General features: G+C 38.9%; 1 pseudogene; it reads left to right on the top strand.

Annotated features, from left to right (window-relative positions):
* Nucleotides 1-2,721: 2,721 nt before the first annotated feature.
* Nucleotides 2,722-3,970, top strand: LOC128577831 (WD repeat and SOCS box-containing protein 1-like; annotated as a pseudogene).
* Nucleotides 3,971-22,917: the final 18,947 nt, after the last annotated feature.

Raw genomic sequence — 22,917 nt, 5'->3', positions numbered from 1 at the left:
CCCCACTATCACTCTCTCCACATCTCGGGTAATCTTCCATAGGGAAAGGGTATATGTGCATCTGCAGAGGCAGTGAAAGGCAACCCCACAGATGAGACAAAAACACTATGTGTGTCACAGCCAATAATTTGTAGAATGGCCTTAAGGTTGATTTGATCTAAGGCGAAATTTATGGCGAATATATGCTCTTATACTAAGGGAAGGAAACAAAGTAGGAAGCAGGAGACATTCACTGGACGTGGGTTAATCTGAAGTCAATGTGGCAGATTGACAGCCAAGACAGAATCACTTTTGTCTCCACAGCCATAATTTCTTGAACTTTGTTATCCAGTTATCTCTGTACTGTGTTTGAGTCCTTAATTATAATTTTAAATGAACCCTCCATAATATAGGTAATGTTGAAAAACGTTATAGAATGTGTGGAAAAGAAACAGAAGAAGACGTCAACAAATGGAAGAACAAACTGTGCTCTTGGGTGGGAAGAATCAACACTTTTAAAATGTACGGATTTCATGCAATCCCTTCAAAATAGCAACATCATACTTTGAAGAAGAAGAAAAAATGTTTCTTCGTTTTGTAAAGAATGAGGCAAAAAAAAAAAAATATATATATATATATACCCAAGACAATGCTTAGAAATAAAAACAAAGCCTAAGGACCACGTTTGCAGTGAACCCAAATTGTCTTCTCACAGCCACAGCACCTGTCCGGAAAGACCTGTAGCCCACAACAGTAGGGTGGCTTGTAGGTGGCATGCTGCTGATTTGGGAGGTTGCAGGTAGTGTTCCACAGTTTTGAGGGCTTTGTTGTGTGTAGCGTCCTGATGGGATGGGAGGAAGGTGAGCTGTGGCATCCTGCCTATCTTTTGAGATTTGTGTTCAGATGATCTTTTGTTCCATGGAGCATGGTGGTCACATTCTCCAAGCCCAGCAACAGGAAACTCATAGATAAGCAGATGGGCACTGTGATTGGTGGATGTGACTCACATGCCAGGTAGACTATCCAATCACCTTGAGGGCCCTGAGGCTCTCTGCCAAGCTACCCTTGTGATTTTTCTTCTGGTCAGAGGGTGCGTTGTCCAGAGACATTGGCCAACACAGTACAAAATCATGACCAACTGCTCAAAGTTGCCATTTCCTTTTCTCTGTATTTCCAGTAGCTATCTTTGCCATGACTAAGCCTTCCTTTGCAATGTTCTCTGACTTGGCTTGCCCTGGTGGCAAGGAACCACAAGAGGGGGAGTTATCCATGAGCCAGAAGCAGAATTAGTCAATTCCCCACAGTCATCACCTTGGCCAGGCAGGGGACAGTTTTGACACCTACTTCCCCAAAGGTTGTAAATATGGAGGCTGTGAACGGCATGGATTCAGTGGATCATAACACCTTGGATCGAATCACTGAGGAGGCATGCTGTCTGGCCCACTACACCAAGTGCTCCACTATCACCTCGAGAGAGATCCACTCTGTCTCACACCTGAAGCTGTCCGGGCTTATTGGCTAGCAAGCTTTGACCAAGACCAACAAGGCCTTTACCCAGCACACCACCCTCAAGTGAGTCTCCTGAGGAATGACTTTGTCTGTAACCCAAAGGCTCTTTTCATAGCCACACACAGTAGGACTGAATGAGCTGAAGCCACCATGAGGGGAGGGGTTCGCAGAGTTGAGTTTGGGGCCAGTTAGGAGGTGGGGTCCTCCCAATTTGGGAACCACATGCCTAGTACCAGCCTGCTCATGTATGATTGAAATTTCAAGTGGTACTTCATGTGTAATATAGCAACAGATAAAATGCACAAGCAGATATAAAATCAAGCATATCCTAACCACATCTTTCCCCCAAATATCCCATCATTGAAATTCCTCTCAACTGGAAAATCACCATACACACAGGGAAGAAAGTGCTAAACCATATTTTACAAATATCATCTATGTTTCAAGGTCCCAAAAGTCTGAAGTTAATATCCTCATTTACTCAGATTTTTTAGATTCTAATTTTCTCAAACCTGAAATCTTTCCTCTTTAAAAGGAAAACCTACTTGGCTTGCAATTATTCATACAGGGGGAACTGTCCAATAAGAAGACCCAAGTCTCAGGTTCCAAAGGCTCAGCTAGTTTAGCCTCTGGTCCCCACTCGTTTCTCAAAGTGTGGGAAGATGAAGCTTCTTGCTAAAATAGTAAGAAGCTTGGCATGAAAATGAACCCAGAGGTTGTGGATAAACAGTGAATTTTTTACCTGTGCCCGTTGGCTTGCTTGGTTTTTTTATTACAGTGATTTGAAAATATGAATTCATATCTCGAAGAGGGGCATGCCTCCTGCTCCTTGAATCAAATCAGAAGAGGAATAAGGTCAGCAATTAAGAGAAGTTGAGTGACTTCTATTTGTTCAAGCAATTTGAATGTTAATATTTATGTCACTATTAATATATTCTAATTTCAGACTACACTGTTTCGTTTGCTGTGGATAGCATTGAGGGTGCTGTCATGGTCCATAGGTTGGATGCAGGGTATAGGGTATATTGTCTGTGTTTGACTGTGTAGTTTGGTTCCAAGCTTTCAGCAGCTTTCCCAGGGTAGCTGAGAGAACCCACAGCGGCTGCCCCTGCCCCTCCCCTCCATTCCCTGGCCTAGGAGGAACCGAGACCAAGTAATGTCCCTCAGCACTAGCTGTTCTCTTCTCTGTTGTTGCTTTTGCACCATGTCCCCAGATCAGACGGTGCCCCATAGATGGCCAGCTTTCCCCCGAGGATAAACGAGAAAAACGTAGTGAGATCATAGACTATAGGTGAACTTTTAGATCCAGCAGCTCCTTTCGATAAGAAATGTGCTCATGAAAATTGGACTTTGGTTTTGCTCCATTCGGTTCATGCTCTGCTTGGTTGCAAGGACATCATACAGTAAAGCCTGTTCCGTGGTCCCAGTTCCTTAAGAACTTAGTCATGCATGGCACCAAGAATGTTACAAATTCAAGCAGTTTAAGATTATCAAGGCAAAATAGTGATGGTGATCAGAAAAATAAGCCTTGTGAACATATTATAGACTGTGGAAATAGTGTCTGGAGTCTACATTTTGGGACTTCAGATGCAGAAAAAGAGAATTGCTGTGTAAATATAGAATGACATTGATTCAGATTTGGACATGATTGGCTACTCCTTGCCTCAGGGTTAAACAATCGGTGTATCAAAATATGGGATGTATATTCAGGAAAACTCCTCCTTAACCTAATAGAGGTTCATCGCTTCATACTGAAGTGGTCAGAGATTTAACTTTTGCTCCACATGGGAGCTTGATCCTAGTGTCATCTTCAAGAGACCAAACTCTCCGAGTATGGCACCAGAAAGATGATGAGAACATGATGAATGTATTGTGGGGGCATCAGAACTGAGTGTACAGCTGTGTATATGTTTGGTTGGAGCTAGTAAAGCAGTTTTCCTTTGGAATATGCATAAAAATACCGTGATATGGAAACTAGAAGGATATCACCATGATATTGTAGTTTGTGACTTTTCTCATTATGGAGCATTACTGGCAACTGCATCTTATGATACCCAAGTGTATATTTGGGATCTATATAATGGAGAAATTCTAATGGAATTTGGGCATATGTTTCCCCCACCTACTCCAATATTTGCTGGAGGAGCAAATGACTGATGGGTATGATCTTTATCTTTTGGTCATGATGGACTGCATATTGCAAGCCTTGATGATAACAAAATGGTGACGTTCTGGAGAATTAATGTGGATTATGCAGGACAAGTTGTACCTTTGAGGCATAGTCTTTGCTATTTTCTACTGATGACAGTGTTTTAGCTGCTGATACACAGGATGGAAGTGTCTATTTGGGGGCCACTCCAAGGAAGTCCATAGCCTTCAACATTTATGTTGTATGCCTATCCAAAGAATGATGCCCACTCAGGAAGTCCAGGAGCTGCCAATTCCTTGCAAAGTTTTGGAGTTTCTCTCCTATTGTATTTAGAAGACTCTGCCTTCCCTATTAGTAGGGATTGAGAGCATACACTTTACACAAACCTCAAACTTTATTGACTTCGAGTACCTGTTTTTAAAGGTTTAGAAGATTTATTTAATTTGATACATTCTTGTACTGAATTTTGATCAGTTGAGATTTTAAAATGTTATTTATAGACTAGGATTATAGAAATATTCTGAACATATCAAATGAAATTTTTTTTAAACTCTAACTGTGACAACATATACATATATGTATATACTTAAATATATCCTGCTATACTTTGAATGGACATTTTCCTTCTAATTATTAGTTCTGACATGTGTATATTGCTTCAGTAGAACAACAATATGTATCCTTGCTGTAAAGTTTAAGGATTTTTTTTTTTTATTCTGGGACACAGGAATGTTAAATACTGGCTTAAGCCAAATTGCCTCAAAGAAGATGTCCTAGACTGGAACGGAGCATGTGAGACTCACTTGCAAATGAAACACAGTTTTTATATAGGAAAAGGGGAAGTTTGAATTTTGAATGTGACATTGTTTAAAGAAAAAAACTCAGATCCAGGACATAATTAGAGAAAAGATGCCTTTCTCCCCTCACTCCACTCTTCCAAATACTGCTGTGGGCCTTAATTTTGGTGTAAAATATTATAAATATTAGTCTTTTCAGAAAATCCATCTGCTGTGTTATTGCTAAATATTTGTTTTTAGTAAGTGACAATTACTTTAAAGTCATGGATTTTTTTAAAAATACTTATGTTTCTGTAGGGGATGATACTGGTGACTTTCCAAAGAGAAGCAATATAGTATATCTGCTTTTGCCTTCTGTTATTTATCTTACCTGCAAATATTAAGAATGTGCACATTATTTAAAATGCTTGATTATATATTTTTTGGAATTATTTAATAAAAGGCTTACCAAAAAAAAACATTACATTGCATATAATTTTCTAAGTGTGTTAGAGGGATTAGTACTTTTTATTTATCTCTAGTGCGAACTTGATGGTACAACCACAAGTAAATTAAACAACAAGGGTAATGAAAAAATAACATGATATTAAGGTATTACTTTAACATTAATTCAGTGCTTCATGAATGTGAAGACTTTTATTTTGTTATGGTATTGAGTAAACTATTATGGTAATTCTTATTTAAAAAGCATAGAAAAGCTCTAGAACAAAGGAAAATAACAAATGAGCAAAGGAAAAATGTATTTTCTGGGAAATAACAGGCTTTTTTCATAAGCCTATCTGGTTAAAGTAGATAGAACAAAAATCCAGTGATCTGGGTTCTTCGAGAAGCAAAAAAAGTAAAACATTTATTAGTCACATCTGATCTTGAAGAGTTAATTGTTGCCATGGAAAGATTATTTTGTTCTCACAGTTGGATCTGTTAACAGATTAGAAAATTCAGAGGGATGCAGGTTGTAAATTTGAAAACAAATACAAAATCTGCCCCAATTACTTCTTGAGGATGATGTGCATTTTGCAAAAAGCACTGCCAAAGCCATCTTTTGTTTAAAGTGCTTCTGACTTTTTTTTTTGCATTTTACTTTGTATTATATCAGCTTTATAATTTGAAAAGAAAGTACTATTATTCATCACAATATTTCATTATTTACTCTCCACATCAACATATCCAATCAAATAAAAGCAGCATTTTTGTGAGATGTCATTCTCTGAGGTGTCCACAATTGTTATCTGCCTTTTCTGTAGAAACCATAGGCCAATATGAAAGGAAGATTGCAAAGTATGTCATGTAGAAGCATGCTTGAGTTTTCACTTTGTGAGAAAGAACAGGGTGATTATACATTGCACTGAAAGGAAAGTAGAGAAATTTGAGTGGATTATTGACTTGGGGCATATTGTACCTACATGATTTCAAAATGACAGTACTTCTTTGTCTTTGCCACAAGCGCGTCCTCCGGAAGACTGGCAATAGTCTTGTTCAGATATGATTTCCTGTTGTATCCTACGGGAGTGCATGCGAATGTAAGAAAATCTGTCACACTCAGGAGTCATGCTATCCTTTTACAATAGTGTAGTAATTTTAAGACCTATAACTTGACTGCACATTGGTCAATTTTAAATTTAGGATCCTTGAGATTCTCTGGCTGCTGTGATTAAGGGAAGGTTGGATTTCATCGGTTTGCACTGCCCTTGAGGCAGCAAGACAAAAAAGGCTGGATTCTGCTGAGACATATGGCATGGAACTTGGCTGTGAGCCAGCACAGAATTAAGGAAATAGAAAGCATAAGTTCAACATTGTCTCAAAAGCTGGAAATCATTGTTACAATGACTCCAACCTTCACATGCATCAGAATGAAAGTATTTTTTTTTTTCATTTGAGGCAGAGTCTCCAGAGTGCAGTGCCCTCATTGCTCACAGCACAGAATGAAAGTTTGTGGATGATACAGCATGTTATCCCAGTAATTCAGGGGAAGTTCTGACCTATGTAATGCATTTTAACTAGGAAAGTAGAGATGATAAAGCATAAATAACTATAGTAGAGATATACATGCATTTGCTGTTGTATGTCAGTGATAGAAAAAGTATGTATTGGACTATATTGAGTTGTTCATTTTTTTTTTTTTTACTTTTCAAGTTTTATTTTATTTTGAAAGGGAAAATAATAATTGTATACATTTATAGAGTACAATGTGACGTTTTGATACATGTATACATTGTAGAATGATCATTCTACAATGATCATTGTAGAATAAATCAAATCACCATAGCCATCATCTCAAATATTTATCATTTCTTTGTGGAGAGAATATTTAAAATTATCTTTTAGTTATTTTGAAATACGTATTTCATTATTATAAATAAAAGGTAACTCTTGTACCCTGACAATTGCACTGTAAAAAGGAATGGCTATTTTGATAAACACTACAAAGACTTTCAAAAAAACTAAAAAGAGAATTATCATATAATCCAGCAATTCTATTACTGGATATAAATATAGATTCAAAAAAATGAAATTAACATGCAAATAAGGTATCTTTACTCTCACATTCATTGCAGCATTATATACAGTAGTCAAGATATAGAAATGTCCTCAGTGTTCATAAACACATGAAAAAATTTCAAAAATGTGGTATATATACACATGTTTGTAGTCACCATGATGTGCAATACCAGAGCTTTTCCCTCCAATCTAACTGTAGCTACTCATTCATGAATCACTGTCTCCCTTTTCTCTATCAAATCCCTCCCCTCCAGTCGCTGACAACCACCAGTCTACTCTCAGTTTGACATTTTTAGATTCTGTCTATAAGCGAGACCACATGGTATTTATTTCTCTAATCTTGGCTTATTTCACTTAACATTATTTCCTCTAGGGTCATCCATGTTTTTGCAAATGACATAATTTCTTCTTTTTTTTTTTTTAATGCTGAATAATGTACCTTGTGTATATATGCCACATTTCTAAAATCTATTCATATGTTAACGGACACTTAGGACACCTCCATATTTTGACTATTTTAAAAATGCTGCAATAAACTTGAGATGGCAGACATCTTATCTGCATGTTGATTTCAATTTCTTTGGGTCTATGTGCATACCTAATAGTAGGATTTATGGAGTATATGATAATCCTACTCCTAGTTTTTTTCAAGGATCTCTATAGTGTTTATCAAAATGGGTGGCTATACCTATTTATAATACCACCATCAGGGTACAAGAATTTCCCTTTCTTCATATCCTCATCAACACTATCATCCATCTTCTTGGAAATAGCCAGTCTAAGAGGTGTGAGGGGTATCTCCACGATTTTAATTAGCATTTCTCTGATAATTTGAGGTATTGAATATTTTGGTATTTGTATGTCAGCTGTTTGTATGTCTTCTTTTGAGAATGTCCATTGAAGTCTTTGGTTATTTTTTAATTTATTTTTATTAAGTATTTTGTACATAGATCATAAATATGTTTATGCCCATTTCAGTGTGTTGATTATTTGTACAAATTAGAGTGTTTACATCATACTACTCAGCATAGCTTTCATCTCATTTATCCAATTATAGCATTAGGACATTTGTTTTCTACATATGATAGAACCAACTTGTACTTGGAATGTGCTTCATAGTTGTGGTCCCCCTACTATCCCCTATTATCCCTCCCACCCCCTCTTCATCCCTCACCCTCCCATTCCCTCTTTCATCATAGACTAAAGTTGTGTTACATTTTTCATATGCAAGTGTGAGTTATTATAAATTGGTTTCACAGTAGTACTGAGTACATTGAATACTTTTTTTTTCCATTCCTGAGATACTTTACTAAGAAGAATATTTTCCAGCTCCATCCATGTAAACACAAAGGAGGTAAAGTCTCCATTTTTTTTTACTGCTGCATAGTATTCCATGGTGTACATATACCACAATTTAGTAATCCATTCATGGGTCGATGGGCACTTGGTCTTCTTCCATGACTTGGAAATTATGAATTGAGCTGCAATGAACAATCTGGTGCAAATATCTTTATTGCCAAATGATTTTTGGTCCTTTGGATATATAACTAGAAGAGGAATTGCAGGATCAAACGGCAGGTCTACATTTAGATCCCTGAGTGTTCTCCAAACTTCCTTCCAAAAGGAACATACTAGCACATTCCCACCAGCAGTGCAGAAGTATTCCCTTTTCTCCACATCCATGCCAACATCTGTTGTTTTGGGATTTTGTGATGCAGGCTACTCTTACTGGAGTTAGATGGTATCTCAGAGTAGTTTTGGTTTGCATTTCTTTGATGATTAAAGATGATGAGCATTTTTTTCATGTATGTGTAGGCCATGTGCCTGTCTTCTTCAGAGAAGCTTCTGTTCATGTCCCTTGCCCACAATGAAATGGGATCACTTGTTTTTTTATTAGTAATAAGTTTGAATTCTCTGTGGATTCTGGTCATTAGACCTTTATCGGTAGTATAACTTGCAAAAATCCTCTCCCATTCTGAGGGATGTCTATTTGCTTTACTTAGTGTGTTCTCGGCAGTGCAGAAGATTTTTAATTTGATTAGATCCCAGTAATGTATTTTTAATGTTGCTTCAATTGCCCGGGTGTCTTCTGCATGAAGTATTCTCCCAGGCTAATTTTCTCAAGTGTTTCCCCTGCACTCTTTCTAAGAATATTTATAGTTTCATGTCTTAAGTTTAAGACCTTTAACCAGTGAGAGTCAATTTTTGTTAGAGGAGAAAGGTGTGGGTCCAGTTTCAGTCTTCTACAACTTGTCAGCCAATTCATCCAGCATCATTTATTGAATAGGGAATCTTTCTCCCAATTTATATTTTTAATATGCTTATTAAAAATCAAATGACAGTAAGTGTCTGGGTTCACCTCTTGGTCTTCAATTCTGTTCTATACATCTACCTCTCTATTTTTGTGCCAGTACCATGTTGTTTTGATCACTATCAATTTATAATATAGTCTGAAGTCTGGAAGAGTGATTCCTCCCAATTTGTTTATATTTCTTAGTAATGTCTTGGCTATTCAAGGTTTTTTCTGTTTCCATATATAATGAAGTACTAATTTTTCCAGGTCCTTAAAATATGAAAGAGGTGCTTTAATAGGGATCATGTTAAATCTTGAAATTGCTTTAGGTAATACAGACATTTTAACAATGTTGATTCCTCCCAGCCATGAGCATGGTGTACTTTTCCATTTGGCAAAGTCTTCAGCTATTCTTCTCTCAGAGTTTCATAGTTCTCTTTATAGAGATCTTTCATGTCCTTAGTTAATGACTCCCAATTATTTCATCTTCTGTGGCACTATTGTAAAGGGAATAGAATCTTTGATTGTTTTTTTTTCCCCTTGACTATTGTTGGTGTATATAAAGGCTACAGATTTATGAGTGTTAATTTTTGTATCCTGAGATGTTACTATATTCCTTGATCACTTCTAGGAGTTTTGTAGTTGATTCCCAGGGGTTTTCCAGATATATAATCATATCATCTGCGAAGAGTGACAATTTGATCTCCTCTGGCCCCATTTAGATCCCCTTGATTGCCTTCTCTTGCCTGATTGCAGTGGCTAAGACTTCCATTAAAATGTTAAAAAGCAGTGGAGACAGTGGGAATCCTTGCCTGGTTCTTGATCTGAGTGGAAATGATTTCAATTTTACTCCATGCACTATGATATTGGCTGTGGGTTTGCTGTAGATGGCCTATATCAGTTTAATAGATGTTCCTTCTATACCCATTTTCTTAAGTGTTCTGATCAAGAAAGGATGCTGAATATTGTCTAAGCTTTTTCTGCATCAATTGAGAGAATCATATGGTCTTTGTTTTTTAATTTGTTTATGTGATGTATTATATTTATGGATTTATGTATATTGAACCATCCTTGGGACCCTGGGTTGTGGTGTATAATTTGTTTGATGTGTTGTTGAATTCTGTTTGCTAGGATCTTATTGAATATTTTTGCATAAATATTCATTAGAGATATCGGTCTATAATTTTCTTTTCTTGTTGGGTCTTTTCCTCGTTTGGGTATTAGAGTGATATTTGCTTCATAGAATGAGTTGGAAAGTATTCCTTCTTTTTCTATTTTTTGGAAAAGATTAAGTAATATAGGTACTAGTTCCTATTTAAAGGTTTGATAGAATTCTGATATGAAGCCATCTGGTTCCGGGCTTTATTTTTGGGGAGATTTCTTATAGTCGATGCTATTTTCGAGCTTGTTATAGGCTTGTTCAACATTTCTACTTTTTTTGCTAAGTCTGGGAGGGTAGCATGCTTTCAATTATTGATCTATTTCCTTCATATTTTCATACTTATGAGAGTAGAGTTTTATGTAGTATTCATTAAGGATTTGCTGAATTTCTGAGGAGTCTGTTGTTATTTGGCCTTTATCATTTCTGATTGATGAAATTAGGGATTTTACTCTTCTACTTCTCATTAGATTAGCCGACGGTTTATCTGTTTTATTGACCTTTTTAAAAAACCAACTCTTCGATTGATTGATCTGTTGTATGATTCTTTTGTTTTCAATTTCATTAAGTTCTGCTCTAATTTTAATCATTTCTTTTCTTGTGCTGGTTTTAGCGTTGGAAATTTCTTCCTTTTCCAGTTGCTTGAGATGACCCATTAAGTTATTGACTACCTCTCTTTCCATTCTCTTGAGGAAGGCTTCCAACACTATAAATTTTCCCCTTAGGACTGCCTTTTCTGTATCCCAGAGGATCTGATAGTTCATTTCTTCATTATTGTTTTGTTCCAAAAATTTGGTAGTTTCCTTCTTAATCTCGTCTATGACCCAACTATCATTCAGCATGAGGTTATTTAGTTTCCATGTTTTTGTATGCGTGTGAAGATTCCTGTTGTTACTGAGTTCAACTTTAATTCAGTGGTGGTCCAAGAAAATACAAGGAATAATTTGTGACCTAAGATGTTATAAATTTTGGAGGATGATCCATAGGTTGATGAGAAGAATGTATATTTGGTTTTGCTAGGATGAAATGTTCTATAGATGTCTATTAGATGCATATGTTGAATGGTTGAGTTTAATTCTAAAATTTCTTTGCTTAGCTTCTTTTTTGAGGACCTATCCAACACTACCAGAGGAGTGTTCAAGTGTCCAACAATTATGGTGTTGGGCGAAATCAAGTTGCTCATGTCAGTTAGAGTTTCTCTTATAAATGGAGGTGCATTCTGGTTGGGTGCATAGATATTGATAATTGAAATCTCATCATGTTGAGTGTTGCCCTTAACAAATAATAAGTGACCATAATTGTCTTTTCTTACTTTGATTGGTTTAAAGCCTATTGTATCTGCGAATAAAATTGCAACACCTGCTTTTCTCTGATTTCCATTTGCCTGAATTATAGATGACCATCCCTTCACCCTGAGTGTATGTTTATCTTTTAAAGTAGGGTGAAATTTTTGAATTCAGCAGATGTCTGGCCTGAGTTTTTATATCCAGTTAGGCAACCTGTGTCTCTTTAGAGAGCAATTTAAGCCATTCACATTAATTGAGAGTAATGATAAACCAGACAGAGTTTTGGGTGTCGAGTTTCTTGAAAGTCCAGTGGACATTTTTAATCCTTTTGTCACTATGGAAGTTAGAATTTGATCAAAAGTTTTTGAGAGATTTTACTTTGGAGGTGGAGGATTGTGTTGTTCATTATGGAGGATAAGTCTGAGAATATCCTGAAGAGCTGGTTTAGTTATGGTAAATTTCTTCAACATGTGAATGTCATTAAATTATTTAAGTTCTCCATCATAGATGAAACTCAGTTTAGCTGGATATAGGATCCTGGGTTGAAAGTTATTTTGTTTAAGGAGATTAAAGGGGTTGATGATGACCACCCCCTTCTAGCTTGAAAGGTTTCAGCGGAGAGATCTACAGTTATTCTAATGTTCTTCCCCTTGTATGTAATGGTTTTCTTACATCTTACAGCTTTCAGAATTTTCTCCTTCATATTGAATTTAGCAAAATTAATTATAATATGCCTATGAGAATTTTTATTTGGGTTGAGTAGTTCTGGTTTTCTGAAACTGTCTGCTATCTGAATTTCAGAGTCTCTGGGAATGTCTGAAAAATTCTCTTTAATTATTTCATGAAGCAAAACATCTGTATCTTTTGCAGCAACCTCAGCACTTTCAGGTATTCCTATAAGGCGAATATTACACCTCTTCGAATTGTCTCAGAGCTCTCTGAGAGAATGATCCGTTTTTGTTTTCCACTTTTTTTCCTCTTTGAGTGTTTGGGAGCATTCAAAAGCTTTGTCTTCAATATTGGAGATCCTTTCTTCTGCCGGCTCTATTCTGTTACTGAGGGATTCTACTGTATTTTTTAGATTTTGAGGGCTGCAAATTCTTGCTTTAATGTGTCAAAATCTTCGGTCATTTTGTCTTTAAATTCACTAAATTCTTGAGACATTTTTTGAATTTCTGCTTTAAATTCTGATATTATCATTTCTTCCATTTTGTTGATCCTATTTGCTATCCAAATTCTGAACTCGATTTCTGACATCTCAGCAATTTGTTTGTGAATAGGATCTTCTGCTGCACCTGCTTTATTGTTTCTTGGGGAAGTTGATCTACTCTGATTGTTCATGTTGCCAGAGTTTTTCCACTGATTCCACCTCATGATTGTTTTTCACTGTTGACTAGGTGGTCTGGTAAGGTGAGATTGGATTGGGGTTTCCTGGAGTTGTGGTAAACTAGCCCTTTGTTAAGGATTTGGGACTGATGACTGCAGGTTTTTACCCTTTAGCTTTGCAAAGGACCTGCACAGTGTTATATTCTGAGGTTGGGGAAACCTGCTTGTTGTGGTGAGTTTAGGTGACTCAATCTTGTATTCAACTAGTTCTTGTCCGATCCTGGTGGATCAGTGACTCTGGTGAAGTCTTAGCTGTGAAGAAATACAAGCAATTAAGAAACTCCACGTCCCCAGACAACAACTGGAATGGGAAAATTAACCCTTCTTGTTACTACACAATGAGGGTATCATCCTAGAAGGTCCTTGGGTGATTATGTCAAGTTAGGGGTAATGAACCAATTTACCCTGTCAGTACGAACTCTCAGGTGGGAGAATTTGAATGCTTTCCAGCAGCAAGATAGCAGAGGTCTACTGGCTGCTCAGATTTTCCTCTCTCTGGTGCTCTACGGATTCAGAAAGGCCCGCCCAGTAACACAGTAGAACCAGGGGGCTGAGTCTCTTTCTCCACTTTCTTCCTTTTTCACTCCCTATCACTGGTGACCCCACAGGGCTGTAGTCTTGTTCCATCCAATAATGAAAAGTGCTAGGGCTTAGCACCTGTCAGAGTAAAAGGAAGGTTAATGCCCCCAAGGCCCGGCCACTGTCCTCGGCTAACAGCCAGCTGGGAGAGCTGAGGCCTGTCTGCCTTGGGTGTTCAATATCCACTGGCTACTGTTCCACTTGGGCTCAATCTAATTCTGGGGGGTACCAGGCCAGCAAATGCTTATCTCCCTCAGCCATCGTGCCTTTGCCCCTGCCATTCTGCAGCACTGGTGTCCCTATAGAGTGACTTCTGGTTTCCTCTGGCAGTGCATAGAGTTGGGGGGGGTGTTTCTCCAAGATTAGACCCCAGCATGATCACTATATTGTTGCTGGATCTTTGTGGGAAGTGCCCCTGCACAGCTCCACTGACATTGCCAAAGCCAGAGAATTCTGGTTGTAGGAGCAGCTGGAGGAGGATGCTGCACACAGATCTGGCAGCAGGGCGGGGTACACTGCATGTGATTCTGGCAGTATTCAGCACGTGGTGACTTCAGCAAGGAGAACTGTAGTCCACTGGTGATTCTGGTCAGGTGGGGGCCTCATGCAGAGGCAGGCAGGGGACATGGTGTGCAGCTTCAGTGGTCTCCAGAAGGGCGGGGTACAGGTGGGCGGGAAGTGGCATGAGTCCTCGCCAGTCTCTGAGTGGGCGTGGCATGGCACAGAGGCAGGGAGGGCACTGGGAGCATGGTGTGGCTTGGAGACAGGGAGGGTGCAGGGAACAGGCTGAGTGGGGGTCAGGGCACTCGGTCGGGCAGGCTTGGAGGGGCGCTGCTCATGAGCCTCCTCCCTCAGACTCTGCAGGGTTTAGGGATATGGTTTATCCAGTGAGGGGGGAAGGGTGGCGTGAAAGTTCAGAATGGCAGGGAAAATGTTAGTTCAATTTTTCTGCCTGGTAATAGAAGGTTCAGAGTCACCGCAGGATCCCTCTGGAGGAAATAGTCCCCATTTCTTACTACTCGCACCCGTGGTTTGAGACAAAAGATCCTCAGTTCACTACACGCCTCTAGAAATCCCACAGAAGCAAACAAAGAGCAAAGGAAAAGGAAAAAAAAAAATACCTGCAGCTTTCTTGGGGGAGGGGTCGGGCATTTTTCCTTTCAGTTGAGTTTTGTACCTGAAGATTGTAGTCTTAGAATCTCAGCTTGCCTCAGCAGGGGTGACCTGTAGTTATTTCTCTTCTCTATCAGCTGGGCTTCCTGTCTTCAGCTCAATTGGATACCCTCTTGATATTATCCTTCTCTCTGGACAGGAGTCTATGTTGGAGGTTGCTTCCAGTCAGCCATCTTTGAGATTTTCATTTTTAAATTATTTTCCTCCAGAAATAAGAGGCATTGGCAGGAAACGATAAAATGTAAAGTAAATTAATAGTCATCAGAAACTTGGCTTAGTTTATGTAAGGTATTTTGCAGGAATGAAGGTTAGTAGGCTATTTATACCTGCCTTTTTCTCTGTAAAATACCATGTTGGCACCTTGATCTTCAACTTCCAACCTCCAGTACTGTGAGAAATAAATTTCCGTTGTTAATAAGCCAAATAATCAATGGTACTTTGTTATAGCTGCCCAAATGGACTGAGGCACAATAGGGTAGGCAGGAAAGATGTCTTCATTAGATCCAAGCTCTGCTAGAGCATACAGCTGTTCCTGTGTTCTCCATCCATCTCTACTATGATTTACCAGAAGTCACATAGGTTTCAAGTTCTCTCTTGGATGAACCCCATTGATCTGAGAAGAGGAACATTACTGTGTAATATGTTTACCAGGGTCTGCATGGAGCACTGGGAAACATGATGAGGAACCCCCAAGTCAAAGGTGACCCAACCATCCCCTTTGTGTGACATGAGTGTGTTTCACTAGTTTTATTAAAGTTCTGGACATGTGCAATAAATATTTAATTTCAGAACAGCTGGAGAGTCTGCTTTTTAAAAATAGTTTTCTTCCTTTTTTTCCTCGATGGAAAACAATATACCCTGTGAAATCATATTTGGAATTTGTTATGATTTGCTTTAAAGCCCAAGATTTGGTCAATTTTATTAAGTGGTCCATTTCCACATTTCAAATAAGTTTAACTAACTCTTTTATAGGGATGTAGAAATCTGTATATGATATCATTACCAGCCAAAAATGAGACAAACAATGGACAATATACAAATTTGAAACCTTCTATTGAGCTCATAAAACCATGATAAGAATTTCCAAAATGGGAGGGGGAAAGATGGGTGACTGGAGACAGGTTTCCACTGAGTTTCCCGTCCAGAGGACTGATAAAGAACAGAAGTTTCTCATCAAAGCTAATAGTTTGGAGCTGAACTAGGAGAGAAGATTGGGGAGTGCAGATCACCCTGCTGAGGTGAGCTGTGACCCCAGGAAAACAAACTATAGGTACAAAACCCATCACCAAGCAGATGAGAGTCCCCTCCCCCATGAGAACTGCTGGAAGTGAGGTATCTACAAACAAGCAAGAAGAGTTCAAATCTCTTTTTTTATCCCACAGGACAGAGGCTCTAAAAACCAGATCTTCTTCTCCAAAGAGATCCCACTTGTGAGCCTCGGCATTCTTCCATCAGGCATAAAACTGAACATATATTCTACCCACAATTCTGAACTCCTAGCCCACCCTTCCACCCACACCCTGCATTCTGGAAGCCTGTCCCCTGCAGAGTCCAGATTGTTGGGCAATTATTGAGAGGTATGGGCATGGCGTGGGGTGCTACAAGTCTGCTAAAACTGAAGCATGGGTGTAATGTGGGCATTGTGGAATGAGGGAGCCAAGTGGGAGAGGAAGTAATGTGGTCCACAGCAGAGCATAGTGGCAGCAATAGGGTTCACATTCCTGGTGTGGAATTTGGGTAGCGCTTCCTGTTTCTCTTGGCAACCAGAAGGAGCTGAGCCTCTGCCCTGGGGGCAACCATGGGTGGAGCAGAACTGGGACACAAACATAGGCTCTGTGAGGTAGGATTATGCTTATGGTGGTTCCTGCCTGAGCGGGGCAAGCCGGGACTGAGATGAGAGAACTCACACAGTGTCAGCACCCACCCCGGGCAGGGCTGAGTCAGAGTTGCAGCTTCTGTGGACTCAAAATATGCTCAACCTGCAGTGGAGCACATCCAGGACAGAATCACAAACTTCGTGAGAATACTTGCAATGGTGGGCCCAGCCCAGGCAGGGCTGGGTCTGAGTCACAACAACTGTGAGCACAAAAGACTCCCAGTGGCTGTATCTGCCCCTGGCAGTTTGGGGTTGGGTCAGAGACACTGACTTGGTAAACAAAAAAATACACGCAATGGCAGCGCACGCCCATGGATAGTGGTGAACACACCCAGGGACTGTGACTGATGCTGCACTTCCCAGAAACCGTTAAATGCTAGAGGGATTTAACTAGCTAGGGATTTAATGCTAGTCTGGGATTCAGACTCACGAGGTTCCTCTGGTGGCAGAGTATTACACGGAGCAGGTACTGTTCCACCTTGTCTCAGGCAGGCCCATAACTATGTTGTTTCCACCCACTTAAGGGAACCAGACTATAGCCCTATGGGGTTACCAGGGGTGGGATGGAGTCTGTGGCATAGGGTGAAGGAGGCACCAATTCGTCTGGCCTAACTCTTGGCCTGGATGAGTCTTCCCAACACCTTGACCACCAGGCAGAGTCAAACTCCAGCATCTTGTTTTTCTGGGTCCGAGGTGCCTGTGGAACCCTCCCACCAAGTTGCTGGTTACCAATCGAGCTCTTGCAGTTATGTAGTGATTTGTAATGCCTGGGATAATTGATTTTGGAACTATCATCTTGGGAAGTCCACCTGGTGACTCTCCAAGTTTAAACCAAGGTTGTGTTGAACTGGGAGAGACTGACTCCTCTTGCAATAGTTGCTAGGGAGGGGCGGGGAACATCAGTTCCCTGTATATCACCCTAGCTGAGATTGTAGCCTCAACTTGTTACTCAGTAGGATTGGATAGCGGCCAGCTGACTACAGGTCAGAGCCAGCTACCCTATCACACCAATTTGGTTCTCAGAGTCTCTAGATGCAGGCCTGAAAGGGACCTCTGTAAAGCTGCAAGGAAAAATCCACAATCACTAATCCCTGCTCTTTGGTATAAGGCTAATTAAATACATTCCTGGAACCCCCAATTCAATCAAACCCTTCCAGTTTTAATACCCAAACTATGGAAAATAAACATGGGACAGAACCAGAGAAATAACTATGGCAACATGAATAATCAGATAAAATCAAATCCCCAAAGGAATGACAAAAGGCATATGTCAGAAGATAACATTCATAAACTAATGGCCAAAATGTCAGAAATATAATTCACAGTATGGATGGCAAATAAGATGAATAAATTGGAGCAAAAGATGGATATTGAAATCCAAAAAGTTGTACAAAAGGTGTCTCTAGAAGTAAATGAATCCAAAGAGAAATTTACCAAGGATATAAACATAATGAAAAAGCAGATAACAGAGCTCAGTGAAATGAAAAAATTATTTGAGGAGCTCCGAAATTTAGTAGAATCCCTCAGTAATACAGTGGAGCAAGCAAAAGAAAGGATTTCTGAAATTGAAGACAAAGCTTTTGAACGTGCTCAAAGGTTCAAAGAGACAAACAGATGGGATCTTTCTCTAAGAGAGTTGAGGACCATACCAAAAGATCAAACATTGGTCTTATAGGAGTTCCTGGAGGAGAAGAGGATGTTCCTAAAGGCACACATGCTCTACTCCAAGAGATTATGGAGGAGAATTTCCCAAACATTGCAAGGGATACTGAAATTCAGACAGCAGTTTCAGAACCCCACCATGAGTCAATACAAATAAAGCATCTCCTAAGCACATTGTAATTAACTTTGCCTAAGTTAAGATGATGACAAAAATTCTGTAAGCAGCCAGACATAAGAAAAGCATTACATAGAATTGGAGAAATATCATAATGACTGTAGATCTCTCAGTGAAACCTTCCAAGCCAGAAGAGGTTGGTCTTTGATCATCAATCTCCTAAAACAAAATAACTTCCAGCCAAGGATCCTGTATCCAGATGAACTAAGCTTCATCTATAATGGAGAAATCAAATACTTTAATGACATAAAAATGTTGAAGAAATTTGCCATAACTAAACCAGCTCACCAGGATATTCTCAGTCCCATCCTCCATAATGACCAGCAGAATAGTCCACAGTGAAAGTAAACCCATCCAGAAACTTTCAAACAAAACCTAACTTCCACAGTAGGGAAAGGACTAAAAGTTTCACTAGACATTTGAAAAACATGACACCCAAATTTCTCAATTAATATGAATGTCTTAATGGTTCAAAGGAGTAGGGCGCCAGCCCCATATACCAGATGTGGCGGGTTCAAATTCAGCCCCAGCCAAAAAAAAAACTAAGAACAAACAAACAAACAAAAGAGGCATAGGTTGGCTGACTGGATACATAAACTCAGACCAGATATCCGTTGCATACAAGAGACCCACCTTAACTTAAAAGATAAAAATACACTCAAGGTAAAGGGATGGACATCTATAATTTAGTCAAATGGAAATCAGAAAAAAAACAAGAGTCACAATTTATTTCGCAGATACAATAGTCTTTAAACCAATAATGGCAAGGAAAGATAAGGATGGTCACTTCATATTTGTCAAGGGAAACACTCAACATAAAGAGATTTCAATTATTAACATTTATGCACCCAACCAGAATGATCCTCAATTCATAAAGGAGACCTGAACAGACATGAAAAATTTGATATTTTCCTGCCCTATAACAGTCGGATATTTTAACACACCATTGATAGTGTTGGATAGATCCTCCACGATTAAACTAAGTGAAGATATTTTAGACCAGGCTTCCTCAAACTGCGGCCCATGGGCCAAATGAAGTGGTGTGAAATGTATTTGTTCCCATTTTGTTTTTTACTTCAAAATAAGATATGTGCAGTGTGCATAGGAATTTGTTCATAGTTGTTTTGTTTAAACTATAGTCTGGCCCTCCAATGGTCTGAGGGACAGTGAATTGGCCCCCTGTTTAAAAAGTTTGAGGGTGCCAGGCGGCACCTGTGGCTCAAGCAGTAGGGTGCCGGTCCCATATGCCAGAGGTGGCGAGTTCAAACCCAGCCCTGGCCAAAAACCAAAAAAATAAAAAAAAAAAAAGTTTGAGGATGCCTCTTTTAGACTAAAACCTGACCTTACAACAAATGGACTTAATAGACATCTATAGACTATTTCATCCTAATAAAATCTGAGTACATATTCTTCTCATCTGCCCATGGAACAGTCTCCAAAATTGATCATACCTTAGGTCACAATTCTAACCTCAGACAATTTAAAAGAAGTTGAATTCAACAGCAACAGGAATCTTCATACTCATACAAAGTTTTGGAAGCCAAATAATCTTGTGCTGAATGATAGTTGGGTCATAGATGAGATTAAGAAGGAAATTACCAAATTCTTAGAACAAAATGACAATGCAGACATGAATTAACAGAACATAAGGGATACTGCAAAAGCAGGCTAAAAGGGCATGGTGCCTCTGGCTCAAAGGAGTAGGGCGCCAGCCCCATATGCTGGAAGTGGTGGCTTCAAACCCAGCCACAGCCAGAAATTGCAAAAAAGGCAAACCTTCCTCAAGAGAACTGAAAGAGAGGAAGTCAACAACTTAATGGGACATCTCAAGCAACATGAAAAGGAAGAACATTCCAACCCCAAACTCAGCAAAAGAAAAGAAATAAACAAAATTAGAGCAGAATTAAATGAAATGTAAAACAAAAGAATTGTTCAAAAGATCAATGAATCAAAAAGTTGTTTTTTTGAAAAGATTAACAAAATTGATAAACATTTGGCTAACCTAATGAGAAACAGAAGAGTAAAATCCCTAGTATCATCAATCAGAAATGATAAAGGTGAAATAACAACAGACACCTCAGAAATTCAAAAAAACTTAATGAATACTATAAATGACTTTATTCTCAGAAATAGGAAAATCTGGAGGAAATAGACCAAAACCCGGAATCATGCCACCAGACTTGACTATAAATGTATAGCAGTGGTTCTCAACCTTCCTAATGCCATGACCCTTTAATATAGTTCCTGTAGGTCACAACACACAGGTTGAGAACCGTTGATCTATAGTGATCAAACAGCATGGTAGTGACACAAAAACAGAGAGGTAGATGTATGGAAAAAAACAGAGAACCAAGAGGTGAACCCAGCTACTTATCATCATTTGATCTTTGATAAGCCTATCAAAAACATTCAGTGGGGGAAAAACTACTTATTCAACAAATAGTGCTGAGTGAACTGGCTGGTGACGTGTAGAAGACTGAAACTGGACTCCTACCTTTCACTATTAACAAAAATGAACTCTCACTGGATAAAATATTTAAATCTAAAACATCAAAGTATAAAGAGAATTGAAGAGAGTGCAGGGAAAATGTGAAGAAATTGGCCTGGGAGAATACTTTATGAGGAGGACACCCAGGGCAATTGACACAAAACCAAAAATTCCTCACTGGGATCCAATCAAACTAAAAAGCTTCTGCACAGCCAAGAACACAGTAAGTAAAGCAAGCAGACAGTCCTCCGAATGGGAGAAGGTATTTCCAGGATATGTCTCTGACAAAGGTTTGATAAACAGAATCCATGGAGAACACAAGAATAAACAAGTGATTCCATCTCATTGTGGGCAAGAGACACGAACAGAAGCTTCCCTGAAGAAGACAGGCACATGGTCTACAGACACATGAAAAAATAGTTATCATCTTTAACCATCAGAGAAATGCAAATCAAAACTACTTTGAGATATCATCTAACTCCCGTCAGAGTAGCCCACATAACAAAATCCCAAAACTATAGATGTTGGCGTGGATGTGGAGAAAAGGGAACACTTCTGCGCTGCTGGTGGGAATGCAAACTAATACATTCCTTTTGGAAAGAAGTTTGGACATCACGTAGGGATCTAAAACTAGACCTGCCATTTGATTCTGCAATTCTTCTACTAGGTATATATCCAGAAGACCAAAAATCACTTTATAACAAAGATATTCACAGCAGAATGTTTACTGTAGCCCAATACATAATTGCCAAATCATGGAAGCAGCCCAAGTGACCATTGACCCATGAATGGATTAATAAATTGTGGTATATGTATACCATGGAATGTTATGTAGCCTTAAAAACAGATCAAAACTTCACCTGTTTTATGTTTACCTGGATGGAGCTGGAACATATTCTTATTATAAAAGTATCTGAAGAATGGAAGAAAAAGTATCTAATGTACTCAGTTCTACTATGAAAACCAATGTATAATCACCCACACTTCCATATGAAAGATATAGCATAACTACAACCCAAGATGAAGTGGGGAAGAGGAGAGGAAGGGGAGAGGAGAGGATGGGTGGAGGGAAGGTAATTGGTGGGACCGCACTCATAGTGCAGTTTGCAAGGGAACATGTCAAATCTATTAAGTGTAGAGTATAAATGTCTTAACACAATAATTGAGAAAGGTGAATGCTATCTTAACCAGGTTGATGTAAGCATTCCAAATTGTATATAAAACCAACACATTGTACCCCATAAATCCATTAATGTATACATCTATGGTTTAATAATAATAAAAAAAAGAATTTCCAGAAGGAGATGAAAAGCACAGATGGTTTCACCTTTGCCAGAGCAACAGGTGCTGAAGAGGAACAAGGATCACAGTGCAGGAGACCCCAGAGAGCTTCCCTGAGAAGTGTAGGTAGGAATGTCCCAGCGTGCTGATCAAGGAGGAAATAAAATATTCGTGGGTTTAAAACAATTTTCTTATTTTTTTTCATTGTGTAAGAACTCTGGTGGGTCGTTGTACTTCCAGAGATCACTGTGGTTTGCTATAGCCTGTATTTGGGAAAGATGAGCCCCTGATCGGATTATTGCTATTTGCTCTTTGATATTAGAAAAATCTTGTAAATGCTTTTGAAAAGAAAGAGCTATACTATACAATAAGATGGAGAAAATCTATCTTGAAATCACAAGGGTGCCGCCTGTGGCTCAAAGGAGTAGGGCGTTAGCCCATATGCTGGAGGTGGCGGGTTCAAGCCAAGCCCTGGCCAAAAACTGAAAAAAAAAAAAAAAATCACGAGTAACTATCACATTAGGCCTCCAGAATGTTTAACATATTTGGAAGAAAATATGAAAAATCAAAGGCTTTTTTTTTTTTTTTTTGTAGAGACAGAGTCTCACTATACCGCCCTGGGGTAG

This window comes from Nycticebus coucang, chromosome X, assembly GCF_027406575.1.
Source record: "Nycticebus coucang isolate mNycCou1 chromosome X, mNycCou1.pri, whole genome shotgun sequence".
Classification (NCBI taxonomy): Eukaryota; Metazoa; Chordata; class Mammalia; order Primates; family Lorisidae; genus Nycticebus; species Nycticebus coucang.
The sequence above is the reverse complement of the archived record's forward strand: the minus strand, read 5'-3'. Positions and strand labels throughout refer to the sequence as shown.